General features: G+C 41.4%; 1 non-coding gene across 1 annotated transcript; it reads left to right on the top strand.

Moving 5' to 3' along the window:
- Positions 1–15,952: 15,952 nt before the first annotated feature.
- Positions 15,953–16,108, top strand: LOC137153126 (U1 spliceosomal RNA). The gene has a single exon (XR_010919706.1). It is a non-coding gene; the product is annotated as a U1 spliceosomal RNA (small nuclear RNA).
- The last annotated feature ends 289 nt before the right edge of the window (positions 16,109–16,397 follow it).

Here is a 16,397-nt window from a genome sequence, read left to right as displayed (position 1 = left end):
GAGTTTATTTTTTGGCAGTTGACTTGGGTGGGCCTGCCCGGCACAAAAACAAGCACTTCCGGCTTCCGGCCATGTGACCAGAAGCCAGAAGTTTGGGAAAGCGACCTGCCGAGAAATTAAGCTGCCCACTCAAATTGCCAAGGTAGCAAATTAAGCAGTGTTAGCAGCAGAACCAACCAACCAACTGGTTGGTTTCAAACTGCCTTCAAAGTGGGAGGGCCATGGCCCATCCAGGCCCATCCATAGCTATGCCCCTGCTTCTGTATGATAGCTGAACTACTTCTCCATCAAACAGCTCACACTCGGCTGTCTTGCCTCCACTTGAGAATACAAGCAATTGTGTTCACCTGAAATAATGCTCCATGGATCAAATAGTGAAAAGGAAATGCACAGCGGATACATCTTCCCCTTCCCTAGCCAACCTTGTAACACTTCTCCTTCAGAAAACCCAAGTGTTCAACTTCCACAGCCAGCACAACCCAACTATCCATACATTTGGGACTACAAGTTCCTTCTAAAACATGGGTCTCCTTGACTAGTCTCTCTGCACTGTTATCTGATACTGTCACTGAAGCAGCCTCCAGAGACCCTGACCAGAACTGGGACCCTACGATGCCAGGCATTGTACAGTCAGAGACACAAACCAAGTGCCTGCCTAACGAATTTGCAATTTCAGAAGTCTTCTTTCTTATTCCCACCTTTTCCTCTTCCCTTCCCTTCTCCAAATTTCCCATCTCTGCATTTTCTCCTTCTTCCCATATCGCTGTACGTATCCTTCCCCAAGGATCTTCCAGTTCTGATTCTTTCACTCCTCTTCCTTGCGCTTCCTCTATCATTTCATTCCCCATCTCCTAACAAGAGTCCTAACCTTTAAACATCCTTGGATAATGTATAAGAGGGAGAATGTACCTTTGGAAATTCTCAAACTCTGACAGTGATGTAGGTGGCGAGGATGAAATCACTGGCACATAATTTTATAATCTGTTCATAAAAGTAGCTGTTGATGCTCAACAGCAAATCCAGATGAAAGGCTAGTGTGCAGCACTTGTCAGGTCAGGAAACGTACCCTCCTTTGGATCGAATCATATAATACAGTGGAAAGTGCTTAAAAAAAACACAAATATTTGCAAAGATTTCTGCTGCCGTGTGATCCCATCTCTGACTAAAAAGCGGGAGCACTAAAAATATGAACTCTTCCACCCTAGAAATGTTTGTTTCAAGGCTTTGTCAGGACTCCTTCAATGCAAATAAAATAAAATAAATAAATAAATAAAGTACACATTGGGCTAAGTTCTGCTCTCAACCTCTGTGCAGGTTCAGGACAAAATGGATATAATTGAGAGATCTTTGCCAGACTTAAAAGAAGAGTTCAGTGGAGCTCAAAAGCTTGTCTCTCTCACTAACAAAAGTTAGTCCAATAAAAGATATTACCTCACCTACCTTGTCTCTATAACTGAGACACAAATTTAGCCCAAATTTTGCCCGACATGTGTCTCACCCCCAAATGAGTGTATGCTTCTTAAACCACCTGTGGCTTATTAGATTAGCATGTAAATGGTTCCCAATTGGGCTTTGAAGATATTACTGTTCACAGATATTTAACTGCAGAAGGTTTTCTGCAAGGGTGGGATAACAGTGCAGCAGCACATTGTGAAAGCTGTCTCTAGTGCAAAAGGGTTTGTTTGTTTTAAAAGGAAAGCTCAGATGTGGTGGAAGACATAATAAAACACAAAATCTTGGCAAATACTATGGGCCAGATCGTGAGAGGCCCTTGCTTAGTCCGGCAGGAAACCTCTCCCCTTCCTTACACAGCTGGGCAAGGGCCTTCCACAATAGCAGACCCAGTATCCCTGTACAGGGTGTACAGGGGCTGCTCACTGAGAAGGGAGTGGGAAGGAGGTGAGACCTAAGGCACAGGTTCTCCAGGCCTGTGCTTGGTCATGGTGGCTCTGCATTATCCACTGCTCTAGGCTCGTCATAGAAGCCTGGATCTCGCTAGCCCTTCATTCTTATAAGCACTTTCCATTTTATCATGAGTCCAAAGGAGGATTTTTCCTCCAACCTGGCAAATCCTGCAGCACTGGATTTCAGTTAATCAATGGGGAAAAAATCAGTGGGGCTGCACGAGTGTAGGTTTATTTATATTTGTATTGCAGTAGTACTTAGAGGCTCCTCCAAGCTTGGGGCCCTGTTGTACTAAGCACTGTACAAACATGTAGTGGAAGACAATCCCCGGCCCAAAGAGCTTAGAGTCTAAATAGATAAGATCCAATGGGGAAACAGAGGTGAATTGACTCTCCCGAGGTCACACAGCAAGTCAGTACCAAAGCCAGGAATAGATTAATAGATTCCAAGGCCAGAAGGGGCCACTGTGATCATCTAGTCTGACCTGATAGCACAGGTCATAAAACGTCCCCCAATATAATTTCTAGATCAGATATTTTAGAAAAACATCCAATCTTGTTTTTAAAATTGTCAGTGATAGAAAATCCATCACCACCTTTGGTAAATTGTTCCAATAGTTAATCCTCTGACTGTAAAAATGTACCCCTTATTTCCAGTCTGAATTCGTCTACTTTCAACCTCCAGCCATTGGATCATGTTATTCCTGTCTCTGCTACACTGAAGAGCCCATCATTAAATATTTATTCCTATGTATTTAAAGACTGTAATCAAGTCACTCCTTACCCTTCTGTTTGTTAAACTAAATACGCTCATTGAGCCTTTCACTATAAAGGCATGTTTTCTAATCCTTTAATCATTCCTGATTTTCATTTAATCATGGCTCCTCTCTGAACCCTCTCCAATTTTTCAACTTCCTTCTTCAATTGTGGACACCAGAGCTGGACACAGCATTCCAGCAGTGGTCACGCCAGTGCCAAATAAAATAAAATCTCTCTACTCCTCCTCAAGATTCCCCTGTTTCTGCACCCAAAGATCACATTAGCCATTTTGACCACAGCCTCACACTGGGAGCTCATGTTCAGTTGATTGTCCACTGCTTACCGGGATAGAATCCTTTATCCTGTAAGTATGCCCTACATTCTTTGTTCCTAGAGGTACATTTACATTTAGCCATATTAAAACACACAGTTTGTTTGTGTCCAGTTTACCAAACGATGAAGGTCTTCTGTATCCCAGTCCAGAGCCCTAACCACTGGCCCACATTGCCTTGAAATAAAACAGAAGAATTTGGCCAATCCTATTTATAATCTCCTTTCCTTCTCTTCCTCTCCATTCCTTCATCCTAATGGGTATTTGAGGGTGGGGATAGAATTGCAAGCAATAAAATAGATGAAAAAAATTAAAGGTGTTTTTATCTGCCCGTTTATTCCTTTAAGAGTTATAATTAAACTGAGAGGAACATAAAAAGGTATGGGACAGAGGATTGATTTTGATAAACAGTTTGTCATTTTAATCAATTTTTATAAACTGGCTTTCACCAAACTATCAACAGCCTTTGTGCCTACTACTACACTGATCAAAGTCCTAAACTGTGTCAATCAAAATGGACACTAATGGATATCTGTTTAAAACTATCCAAATGTGTGTCATCTTGTACCACATGGCAGTGCTGGAGGACAATTGCATAATAATGAAATAGCTGACTGAGAATGAATACGTTACTCTCCAACCACAGAATGCATTTGTTGCTTTCTATGCAGAATTTCTGCCCAGAAAAAGAATGTTTGAGCCAATTGACACTCCAGTCAAGGGTTGACAACTGGAATAACAGATCAATCCAGGGTCAAGACCACCAGCATTTCTCTGATCATTGCTATGCTGTAGATGCATAGTATAGTGGGAGGAAGAAGACTGGCCAAATCAATTCCAAGTTTAAATAAAACATAAGGATCTTGCACGCATGTCCAGTAATATTACAGACATGGAAAATGTATTCAGAAACTCACATGCTTCCGAATATACACCCGACAAAACACCTTAACACGTATATTTTGGGAAACAATCCCTATCAAAATAGCAAGGAAATAGTGTGCAGGAAGACTTGGCATGAGAAGACAACAGGAAGTCTAGCTGAAATTTTTAATGATGGAACATTAATATCATATGAACAAATCCAGAAAAAACACCGAGTTTGCTCTGAATTCTGGAAAAGTCTACAACTTTGACTCTACAAAAAAGAGAATTGTTAGAGAACCTGCATAACCCATAATAAAATCAAACCCACAAAAGGTTTATCCTGCATATGCAGGATAACTTCATTGAAGCTGATGGAGTTTCTTTAGCACTGAATTTGTCTCCAAGTCTTTCTAGAGTATAAAACTTTTTACTAACGTGGGCTACAAAATTAATTCACATATTATGCACTCTAGAACATGCAGGGACTGAACATCAGTTAAAAATACCAAGTAGAGAAATGGCAAAACCTTGTAGCACACAGATTCAAGGTCACTGTCACCAGGAGAGCCATGCTAAACTTTCTACACTTTAAAAATCAGAATTAAACTCCCATGAATTCCTGAAAAGTATTCTATGGGCTGCTGATCACCACTGGCATGATCAAGGGAAAAAAAGGAATACAGATATAGACTATGGTACATTTTTGGTGTAAGGCAATAGAAAAATCAGGCTTATATGTGCAGGTGAGCAAAAGACTGGCAACAAATTTCTCAAATATGAATCCTTTCTGGAGAAGAATGTACAAATGACCCCAGGCCTGTGTCTATTCAATGGCAAGTTGGAGCTCCCCAAAAAATGCATGCAGACTTTGGCAAAGTGGGTAGTGAGGACAGCAATAGCTAATGCTAACCATCTAATCCACAGACCCTTAAAAGACACTCCATGCTTACCTATGGAGAAAGGGTAAACTCAGTGATGGAAATTGCATCAATGGAAAAAATCCATGTACTAGCTATAAGATGTGTTATAAAATTGGAGGCATTTTGATTATATGAATCCAGCAGAGGTGGGCACAACATAATATTAGATTAATTGCTTTACTCACAACCTCTGTGTGGATATGATCCGCTTAGTGTTTGTGCAAGGATTATCTGGTCGCTCATAGCAGGCCAAAACATGGACTCACACTTAGGCTATCAGGGTCTGATTAAAAGCCCATTTAAGTAATGGAAAGATTTCCACTGACTTCAGTGAGTTTGGGATCAGATCCTGAAAATCCAGTTCAAGGAAAACCAAAAGAGAAGCCGTATGTGTGAAAGAGGGGAAAGGGAGGACTGTGTAGCACAAGATAATCAACAAAATGGTATTCTTCTAATGGATATCGCTGAAATGAAAATGCTGGTGGCATGACTACTTCTGTCCATATGATGCTATGGGCCTAGAAACCACAAATCTCCTCAGAAGTTTTCATTGTCAAAGCAGGGCATTACACAACAGATTATTTAAACTAATAGTATACAGTTAGGGTCATAAAGCCTTTCCACTGGGTACATCTTACATGTTATGTGGCATATTAAGGGTGAATGCATATTGAGTTAGTTGTATTGCTACTCTTGTTACTTTCTTGTTGATGTAAGAGACTATGGCCTTAGCCTGTGCACAGCTAGTCTAAAAGAAATATTAGGATCACTTGGTGATTGTCCTGTTCTTTTGAAGCAGCTGGCATTGGCCACTGTTAGAAAACAGGACACTGGGCTGGATGGAACACTGGTCTGACCCAGTATGTCCATTCTTATGTTCTTATACTACGACATTAGATGCTAAACTGTTTGTGCAACTTTGATGTTAGATAAGTAGAGTGGCTGGCTCAGATAAAATCTACGAAACTGTATAAAGCACGGGCATGAGTTAGCCTTAAAATAATGTATTTACCATTCATTTGAAACAAAGAATATTTGAACCAGAAAAAATATTCTATAACAAAGATCTATAACAAAGCTGCGTCTTGACAAAACGCTCGCTGGGATTATTTAGCTGAGGTTAGTCCTGCTCTGAGCAGGGGGTTGGACTAGATAGCCTCCTGAGGTCCCTTCCAACTCTATGATTCTATCTAATTTATTGTGTCATCTCATAACTGTTTGATAACTTAGGAGAAGTGAGTTAGGTAGAGTCAGCCCATTTCCATGTGGATAGGAATCCGAAACACACAAATTAACATCAGTGGCAGCGTTGACATGAATTTGAAATCTTGTTTGGTGTAGCATCAGAAAAGCCAAATACAGTTCCAGCAGAGAGACAAAAGTACCCACTCATATTTACAGTGGCCCTTCTAGGGCAGGGTTGAGGAACAGAAGTCAGTCAGTATGACTAAAATTTGGCACTACCCCTACACATACCAAGCCTGGTGTATGGATGAATGAAGGACTTACCATGCTGCGACAACAATCTAGTACTTTTCAAAAGCATTAAAACACACTTTTAAAAAAAGCAGAAATCTGATGTAAATAATGAATCATTACAATTTCTTTCAAGGCAGGATAAAAAATGAACACGAACTTTTTGTTTGTTTCTACATACATCATTGGAATGTTCTTTTTATAAGCACAACATTGGTCACTGGCCACCAAGATTGGTTTTTTGTTCCAAAGGCAAAATGCTATCCCTGATAGAATGAGGAAGAGGGGCCATTCATAATGTTCATTTTTACTGCAATAATCCATTCATACATAGAGGCAGTATTAGGTGGAATCAGTCTCTTCTGGAATTCAGGCAGTTTAGCCAGACCTCAGAGCAGTTTATCTTCTAGGATAATAAAGGGAAGAAAAACCCTTCTGCTGCTCCCGAAGTCCAGATGCAAGTATTGTATGAAGCGACATCATGAACATTTGTTCCTATGTGCTATTTCTGTGTTCCCTGACAAACACTTATTAGTACAATTGTGAATGGATTATTCACTGGTGGGTAACAATGTTATACTGGAAACAGAGAAATAATGCTAAGGAGGAGGCTTTCTTCTTTGTACCTTACTTAGAATCTGTGCTCAAATTATATTTCAAAGCTGGTAAAAAAAACAATGGACGAATGCCTGAAGCTTACAATCTAAATATTCATCCTGCCATAAACTATATTCCTGTCAGTTCAGAAAAACATATTGGGTTAGATTTTACAGACAAGTAAATGATCACTGTAATGAATGTGTACATCTCAGGCTGATCCACAGCCTCCACCCCCCACTCCTGGAATGATTCCCTATCGGCCTCAATAGAAAGATTCCCCATCAACTTCAACAGCCTTTTCATCAGGCTCCAGCTGAGGCAGCACATGCAAATCCAGTAATTGCACATGCAGAATTCATTCTGCTGTGTACATAACCGCAAGAAACTACACCTGCATTTGCATAACTAACTATGAAAAATTCAGCCCACTGTGTACTATAATCTCATAGTAGTTATTGTTGAGACGGTACATTCATTCTACACTCCTATTTTCAGACATGCGGTTAAAACCATCCCCATCCACCTAAGCACTTCGTGTCCACACGTGATTTTTAAAGTTTTGTAAAATTTCATCTGGACATTTTTTAAATCACCCAAATGTGAAAAAGGGATGCTTGACATGTCTCCCATGAGTAGTCTGTGTTCAGATAACTCAAAAAATAAGGTCTGTCCTTAAAAATTCCTAAATTTATCTGGGTTCTTATATGGCCCTCATAAATGAGGAATGCATGATTTGCGGAGTTAGAAAAGGTTGGTTAAGAAATAAAGTCATTATAAAGTAGTGAAAATAGAAAACTGCTCATGAATATAGCACATCATTTTCTTTATAGAGTCAGAGAAAATTTTCACATAGCACCTTGAAATCAATGTTACTGAGGTTGTTTAAAGTTGTTCACTGCGGGGGAGGTGGGGGGAGGCTTTTTTTTTTTTTTTTTTTTTAAATTGTTGAGTTTAGTTTTGCTTTGTTTAACCAAAGAAATTGGATGCAAAAATTCCATGTTAATGTGATATTCTAATTGGGCTTTTAAGTGTACAGAAATAAAGAAATGCAAAGCCCTGATCCTGCCGCTGACTCCAGTTAAGCTGACTCCCGCATCCTTATGGGTTTGCCTGTGTGCAGTGATTGTAGAATCAGATTCTATGCTTGTGGAGGGGAAAAAAGGATCTTGTAGTCAAGGCAATGGACTCGGACTCAGGAGATTGAGGTTCAGCCCCCTTGAGAGTAACTCAGTCTTCATTCCCCCTCTCAGAGCCAGCTGTACCATTTCCTTACTCCCACCCTTCCTCTAGAGTATAAGCTCTTCAAGTCAGGGACTGTCGCTTACTATGTTTATATACAATGGCAAGCACAAGGAAACCCTGGTTTTGGTCGGGGCCTCTAAACACTACCGTAATATAAATAACAAATGAGACTGATTATAATGTTCTCATATCAGTCAAAGCTGTACATAAAAGAAACTTATCAGACTAAGTAATTGAAAAAATCTGTATGTGTGGAAGAGGCCATGTGTTAAAGAGGCGTTAAAAGATCAATCAGAATGCTACACTACATTTTTTCCTCCATTTAATTACAACATAATGTAACCCTTCTGCCAGATGTTGTCAGCAGCAAGGGCCGGATTCAAAGGTCTAGGGGTTTTTTCTTAAACTTAACTCCTCCAGCTCAAGCCCCCACTCAGAAACCCAGGTAATGAAGAGAAACTTCATTAGGGTACAAGATATAGCATCAACTTGGGAAAGCACAGCAATGACACACAAATGTATGAGAAATAAAACCTTCACCCCCACGGCATCTTTGGCAGTAGTCCGTTAGCTCAGGTCCCCACTCGCTGGTGTGAATGTCCAATGAGCAAGTGTCCTTTTAATATGTCACTCCCCCTCACTTCTTTTCTGCTACACCCCACTCATGGTTTGGTGTCAGTGCATAGTGTAATCCCAGAGTCTGGGAAGGGACCCAAGCAGGCCTGTCACCAGCCCCCAGAAAAAGTGCTGCCTGGTCTGATCGTCAGGCTCCCCCACCTAACTCAATCACAGTGATTTCAGATTTATTGGTGCTTACCAGAGTTCACTGTGTTGCTACCCTCTGTGGCTTCAGCCAAGTGCCACCTCTGTGACATCTCTCATTGTGAGGCTACTTCCATATCACCTCTTGGGGCTTGTATCACTTCCTTGCACAGTTTGCAATAGTGGAGGCCAAGGATCCCTGTCCTATAAGCCCCTTGAGGCAAGTGCTGCTCAGATGACCCTTTTCCTTCTCTCTCTTTTTTGTTCAGTCCCGCTACCCAACCAAATTGGAGTTTGCATACAGTTCTGGTGACTCCTCAAACTGTCACATGAAGGATTTCTGGGTAGAAAGATTATGCAAATGAAGTTCTCTCTTTCTAACTCTACTTTCCCCTGTTCACAGTACAGGGTTGCAGAGAGCTTTTTCCCTATGGAGCTTCTGTTTATCTGGAGGTCTGGGTAAATGGCTGGGAAATCAAGCAGCCCTTGGCCTCTCGTCCCACTATTCACCAATAGATAGTGGTGGGGAGAGCTTCTTCCCATATGGAGCGCCTCTCCATTTTTCCCCTGTTAACTAACAGATGGTAGAAGGGTGCTTCCTGCCCTTGATAGCTTCAGGCTAGAGGGCTTACAGTAACATAAAGCAAAGATGATTCAGACTCCAAGTAAAAGCAGTGAAGCTTCCTGTTGATGCAGCAACAAAATGTAAATAAACCTGCTTTTTCTGCAAACTACTGTGAAGTCATCTTTGCAAGAGTCACCGCTGTATCCACTTCAGAAGATTGTGTTGCCTTACTGTGACCTGCAGGCTTAAGATATTAATTCACTTTCTCTCTGCTTAATATCTCATGTAAAATTAGTACAAAAGAAAAAGAACGATGTGCTAGTTAACCACCCAGTCCTTCTCAGCGGGAGGATGCAAAAGTTGAAGGCAGAGATAATATTACCTCCCTTGGGCATTAGATGCTGGTGGTTTGGAGCACATGCCTTTGATAATCAGCATCAGTATCTCTTTCATGTCACTGAACAGAAAATAGGGCCTCTTCAAAGAGACTAATTCAGAAAAAAATTGTTAAACAGGCCTGACTGGGTTGAGCAATGCTGGAAATTAAGAACCCTGAAGGGCCAGGATTAGTAAGGAGGTCAGCACTTTTAGGCAGGGCTATGGAATAAATTAATAGGCCTCTGTTCTGCATCTGAAGCTCTGGTGGTTGTCAAAGAATACCCATGTGTCTCTCCCTTTTTCTCACTCCATATGCTTCCGTGATGATTAGAGTTCTGCCGACTTGTCAGACTATAGCATGTATTAGTTGGTGGCTAGAAGCTTTTTGGCCTAAGCTTCTGAACTGCTGCAGAGCTTCAATTACACACCCTCACTGATTTTTTTTTTTTTAAATCCTGACTTTTTCTTAGTGTTAATCCATTAGTAGATACTTGTCCTTTATCTGAGACACCAGGGCGTCCAAAAAATACATCTGAAAAAAATGGGACTTTGTTCTTTTGCCCTCAGGAATCTGGCCTCGTGTCTTTCAGGCAGAGAATAACTTTATAAAGATTGAGGGTTTCTTTGGCTTTAACCTTCCAGGAGCAAGTAACCAGCTGATGTTGAATTCTGTATACTTCTGAGATAATACTATCAGAGAGAAATTAAAATAAAATTAATCTTTGCAAATCTCACTAAAAAGCTGGCATGCTGGCTGGATTGGGGGGTGGAGGGCATTTATTATATTGTTTAATCTCAGTATGTCAAAATCATAATTCATATGAGATATGCCATGTCAGGTACTGTTAGAAAGGCTATAATGTGCTAAGTAAGATGATAATGTTTATGTTCATTTGTTACATGTGTAATGGAAGTTATGGATATGGTTGATATATCTGTATTTCAAATTATGCTGTGTCTAGGAGACACCCCAGACAGGATGGCTGCAACACAAGCGCCTGCTTAATGGCCCATCAAGGAAACTCACAGGTATGATGGGCCAGGGGGAGGAGCCAGGGATATACCTGATGAGTCACCAGGAGTTACTCATGTGACCTTGGACTCCTGTAAAATTCCACCAGTCGCATGGCAAAGGCCAAAGAACATAAAAAGCAGCTGCACGACGTCCATTTTGTCTTCAGTCATCTTCAGCCTTCAGCCACCTAACCTACCTCTGGATCAACTCATCTACAACTGAACTGAAGCTGTGAAACAAAGGACTGAGACCCATCCAGGTACTGGATGTACACCAGAGGGACTATACGAGCCGCAAACTCCACAATTCTATTAAAAACCTGATATAGATGGACTTTCAAATCAATTGTATGTGTCTGATTGCTTTAGTCCTTTAACATTTATCTTATAGTTTGTTTCTTTCTTTTTATAATAAATCTTTAGTTTTAGTTACTAAAGGATTAGCTGGCAGTGTAGTATTTTGGGTAAGATCTAAACTTATATTGATCTGGTACTGTGACTGACCCTTTGGGGTCAGGAAAAACCTTTTTGGTAAAGAGCATAGAGTTTAAATAACTGGTCTCTTTACTGGACCTAGTGGCTGATTAGGAGCCGGAGACTGAAATGCGATAAAGGGGGCTGTGTATATGTGTGTGTGTGTGTGTGTGTAAATATATATATATATATATTTTTTTTTTTGGGGGGCTTCTTGATAACTAGTGTGGGGAATAAGAAACACTGTTTGTGGCTGGTTGGGAAGTCTGACTTCAGTGTCACCCACCAGTGCTGGGAGAATCTGCTCTCCTTTTACAGCCTGCCCTGACCTTGGCATTTTCAGGTGGCCGCCCTAGGCACGGACGGGTCACAAAAGCCACTTACCATTTTGGACTGGTTTTCAAAGGAGCCTAAAGAGATCAGGCTCTCAGAAGCAGGATGCTTCATTTTCTTAGGAATCCTTGATAATCCCAGACCTTCCGGATGCGAGTGGCACAGTTTCTCTGAAAATTTACACGGGGTGAGGGCAGGAAGAAGAGAAAGTGTCTCAGTGTTCTAGAAGAAGAAGAATGCTATGACACCTCCCCAGAGATAAAACCTAATAAAAGAAAAAGCACACAGGAACTTTTACTTAGATGATTTAGGGTCTGGTTATGAAGATCTGTGCACACTGGGTTCAGACTGTGTGCGCCAGAACCGTTCTCACGTATGGTTCTTACTAGCAAGGCGCTTGTTTCTGCCCACTGTAAACATGTATGAAATCCATGTTATAAGTATTCCCCTTAGACTTTGTAAAACAATTAATTCCATCAAGGAAACCTGGTTTGCCCTTTGCTAGTAAGAACAGTGTTGAAACACAGTTCTGACCAATGCAATTTGAATTCTAGTGTAGACATGTTCTGAAAGACCCACTCTCTGCCTACAGATGTCTGTGCATGTGCGGATTGAATTGATCTTAGGCAATTCAAGGATTTCTTGAGCAGACAAAGAAGAGCGAAAACACTTGAAAGTAAACCTGAGAAAGCATTTCAACTCCACTAACGTTCCCAGCTGTTTACTCTCTCTCTGTCTCTCTGAATTCTTTTGCACATTCTGTCTCGACTCTCCCAAACATCAATTATTTTGATTTATTCCAGGAATAATTTCTTATTTTTTACCACTCTTTGATTTCCAAGACTCCAAAAATCAATTCACAAACTTTGTTCCAAAGAGGCTTCTAAAAGCAGGAGGAAACAGGTTTTAAAACAACAATAAATTAAGTCCTCCATAGGTTCACAAACCTGGTGAGGTTACTGAAGAAGTGGAGAGCAAATAACTCCAGGCAGGTTCTTTGAAATGCTGTGCAAAATGCTATACATGTAACTGTATCCTTATTGCAAGGCATAGAGCAGTGCACTCCACCGCTTCAGCGCAACTTCAGAAGTGCAGCATTACTGGGACCCAGGAAATTAGCTGGTGGATCTGTATGGCCCAGCCACACTGCGGGGGAGGGGGAGGGAGTCAGCTGCACAGCACAGTTTTGAGGTGTACATGTGTTTATGGCCTTCCCTCCACTTGTTGCCTTGCTGCAGAGCGAGTGGCATGATTTTTCCTCTCAATTCATAGCTCAATGTATAATAATACCCAATGTTTCAAATAATAAATGTCTGTTTAGCACAGAAATAGAATATTTGACATTTCCATAGTGTACTTTCACCTGAAGATTTCAAAGGGCTTTACAAACAATTAAGCCTCAACATCCCAATGAAGTCGATAAGTACTATATCTATTTTACAGAGGGGGAAATGGAGGCACAGTGAGATTAAATGTTTTGTCCAAGACCACACAGATGGTCAGTGGCAACACCACCAAAAACAGAGCTATCCCTCACTTCCAGTCCACACCACTATAATCATTAGAACTCACTCACCGTCATAAATCTCAGGAGATTTCCCAGTAAAATCTGGACAGTTTTTTTTATCCTGTCTAATATAACTGTGGATGTTCTTCATTATCCATATACATGTTTAATCCTTGTTTGAATCCCTCTAAGCGCTCAGCCTCAATGAACTATTATAGCAGTGGGTTCTGCAGCTTTATAACGGTAGAATACTTGTTTTGTTTTGTTTTTAATAAGAACAAAGAATCATGTATAGTAAATTCATCTAAAATTCAAGAAAACTCCCAGGACATAGCTATTCCACTTTATGCATCAGGGATGCCATTCACCCCCGTGCAGAGGGCCAGCACAAGACCTGTGCTGCACTTTAGTCCTGTTTTAAAAGTGTATGTGTGATGTAAGTGGTGCAGAGGCTTTGTGCTAGGTTTTTACGAGGGTGAATTTAATCCAAAACAAACTACTCCTCTTATTTCTTTCTTATGTTACATGAAAGACATCCTGTTTAGAAGCCAGAAGTGCTATTAGGGGACTGGAGTTTGGTGGGCCACCTGGCTTTCTTTTATCCTCTGCTCTGAAAGGTGACACTAGTAGGACAGCACTTCATTTTTTTCTTTGCACCAGATCTTTATAACTCACGAATTATGTCAAATTATAAGTGTTCCTGAACGCTATATGTTAATCTGCTGGCACAGTAATTTGAGTTCTTGCAGTACTTACTGGAATGCTGTTACAAAGAGGTGGGTGTCAGTGTTAAACTAGAAATACACAGGTACGCCAGCAAGTATTTTAAGATCTGTCTTTTTGTATATCTTTAGATGGATCAAAGATCTTTTAAATAAAAAGTTAGTTAACACAATTAATAGTTGCTCTCTCCTTTGTGATGCACTTGTTACAACAAACATCACGCATTATGCAATGGGATCTATGTTTACAATGACAGGTACGAGTAACCATGCAGACAGCACATGTTTCCATTAGCTCTAGTTTACATGTGTTGTCCTGCTTCTTCGACAGTCATTTGTCATTCTGCCTTGCACAAGAACAGCAAACTTTGTTCTCCCACCAATTTCTCCCTGAGGGGAGAAAAAAAGAACAATGCATTGAGTAATTAGGGTTTCTGTATACAGAGCTTCGTGCAGATGAACTGGCCTGGAGACCTTTGTCTTCAGATCAAAAGCCCAGCAATTTTGTGCAGTGGTTTAAGAAGCAGTTTTAGCAGCGGTAATGTACAGGGCATTGGAGTCATGACCCACTTATGGAACACAGACTGCTTGGGGGTTTGCTGTGGGTAGCGCTTAACTGTCCACAGCTCCTTGACGCCACTGACATATTCACAAACCAAAATGTTGTCGGAAATTAGGTTTCGTTTCTAGCTGTCACTGACCTCTTAAAAATATATATATATCTTCTCTGCTCAAACACAACTGGCTGTTGGATGTTACACTCAGGCTCCTTACAAGGTTATGGGGCTTCATAAGATGGAGATGTCAAACTTCACTATTATAGATATACGTTAGATCAGAGCATCAAATGCAATAGACAAAATCCTCAGCTGTTTTCACATGGAGATTGATTTCAGCAGACTTACACCTATTTACACCAGCTAAGGACCTGGTCCATAAAAATCAGGGATCTGTGTGTTACAGTTTCCCGTATATAAGAAAACTGGTTTTAAAAACGGATTCTGCTAATCCATGTGACACACAATCTTATAAGTAGTTTTCAGATTCCCTTTAACAAAGTTATACCCCATCCACACAAGCCTGCACAATCATGTCATCAGGAACTGATTTTAAAAACTGTGCTTCAAAACAATTTCCTAACACAGGAGAAACTGTGACATAGATGGGACATAAATATAAACTTAGGTTAAAGTGTGAACTCAGCCAGTGTCTGATAGGGAATGTTATTCTAGCAGCCCATTGTACTCAAAAACTGCCCCTTACTCAGCCTGGTTTCATTTTACAAGGGGCAACATTTGGGCACCTAGTGTGACCTCAGATCTGTTGAGGCTCTCTGCATGCTGTTAGATAGCCAGCTGGGATTTATGGGGAGGATAGGGACAGGATGGAATAGGACCAGGACTGGGGAGAGTTGAGCTGCATATCAACAAGTCATTAGCCCTTTGTAGGCAGTGTACAAGCAGTGTGGACGCTACTCCAGCCCTGAGCTGAAGTAGTGACTGCAGGGCTCTGCAACCTGAGGAGGAAGACTCCTTCCCTTCATCGCTTGGAAGGACTCCCCAGTGCTGCTCAGGCTGTGTGCTGGGGGCAGGAATTGAACCAATCAGAGCAGCTGGAAGTAAGGCTGTGTTTGTCCGTCTTTATTGGAAGCGGTGGGTTAAAGAGCATAAATCCAAAGGTGGAAGAGCAGATTCTAGGCTAGAAGCACAGCCCCACATCCCACCCTTTGCACTGCTCAGCCAACACAAACTGAAGGGAAACCTCCAGTCATTAATCCCCTGCGGAGGATACCCCCAGCAGGTATAGAGCTGGTTCCTGTGCCTCCATCTCCAGAGACTCCAGTGCAAAGGGTATATTGGGACATGGCAAGTGGGGGACAAAAGGAGTTGGTGCAATCAGGGCCGGCCCTAGGACCAAAAGGCATCCCAAGCAAGGAGCATCTTTGGCACCCCCTTCATTTGAGATTTGAGGAGAATGTAGTTCTCAGAAAGCCTGGAAGATTCTAAAAAGGTACAGAACATTCTAGGACATTAGTGAAAAATGAATCCACATACGGAATACCTGAAACATTATTTCAAACATTCTATTTTCCCATTTGTCACTACCTGGCAGGGGAGACACCATGATCACGAAGGTGGTTTTCCCAGGGCGAGGCTCATCCATTGCGCTGCGGGTGTGCTGCGATTTCCCCAAATGCTGGAAACTTGACTGCATAATTTGTGATAGTGGGGGACTGCATTCGCGCTCTCCCCTGGAAAAAAACAAACAAACCAACAAAAACGACCCTGAGCCTGGCACCCTCCCAACCCCGGCACTGCACACGGTTGCCTGGATCACCTGCCCCTAAATCCGACCCTAAATGGAATGATTCCCAGCTGGTGTGTTGTCCCTAGGGGCACATTAGCAACTGGCATGGTTTAGAGTCATGGAAGCCGGATCCTGCTGAGAAACTGGACCTGTGTGCGTGTTAAATGGCCAGGACAGGTCACAAATTTTACTGAGGGAACATCCTTCAAGTAAGTCAATGTAAATCACAGAATCTA

Source organism: Emydura macquarii, unplaced genomic scaffold (assembly GCF_026122565.2).
Source record: "Emydura macquarii macquarii isolate MOO-44397 ecotype Brisbane River unplaced genomic scaffold, CSIRO-AGI_Emac_v2 contig_212, whole genome shotgun sequence".
Taxonomy (NCBI): domain Eukaryota; kingdom Metazoa; phylum Chordata; order Testudines; family Chelidae; genus Emydura; species Emydura macquarii.
The sequence above is the reverse complement of the archived record's forward strand: the minus strand, read 5'-3'. Positions and strand labels throughout refer to the sequence as shown.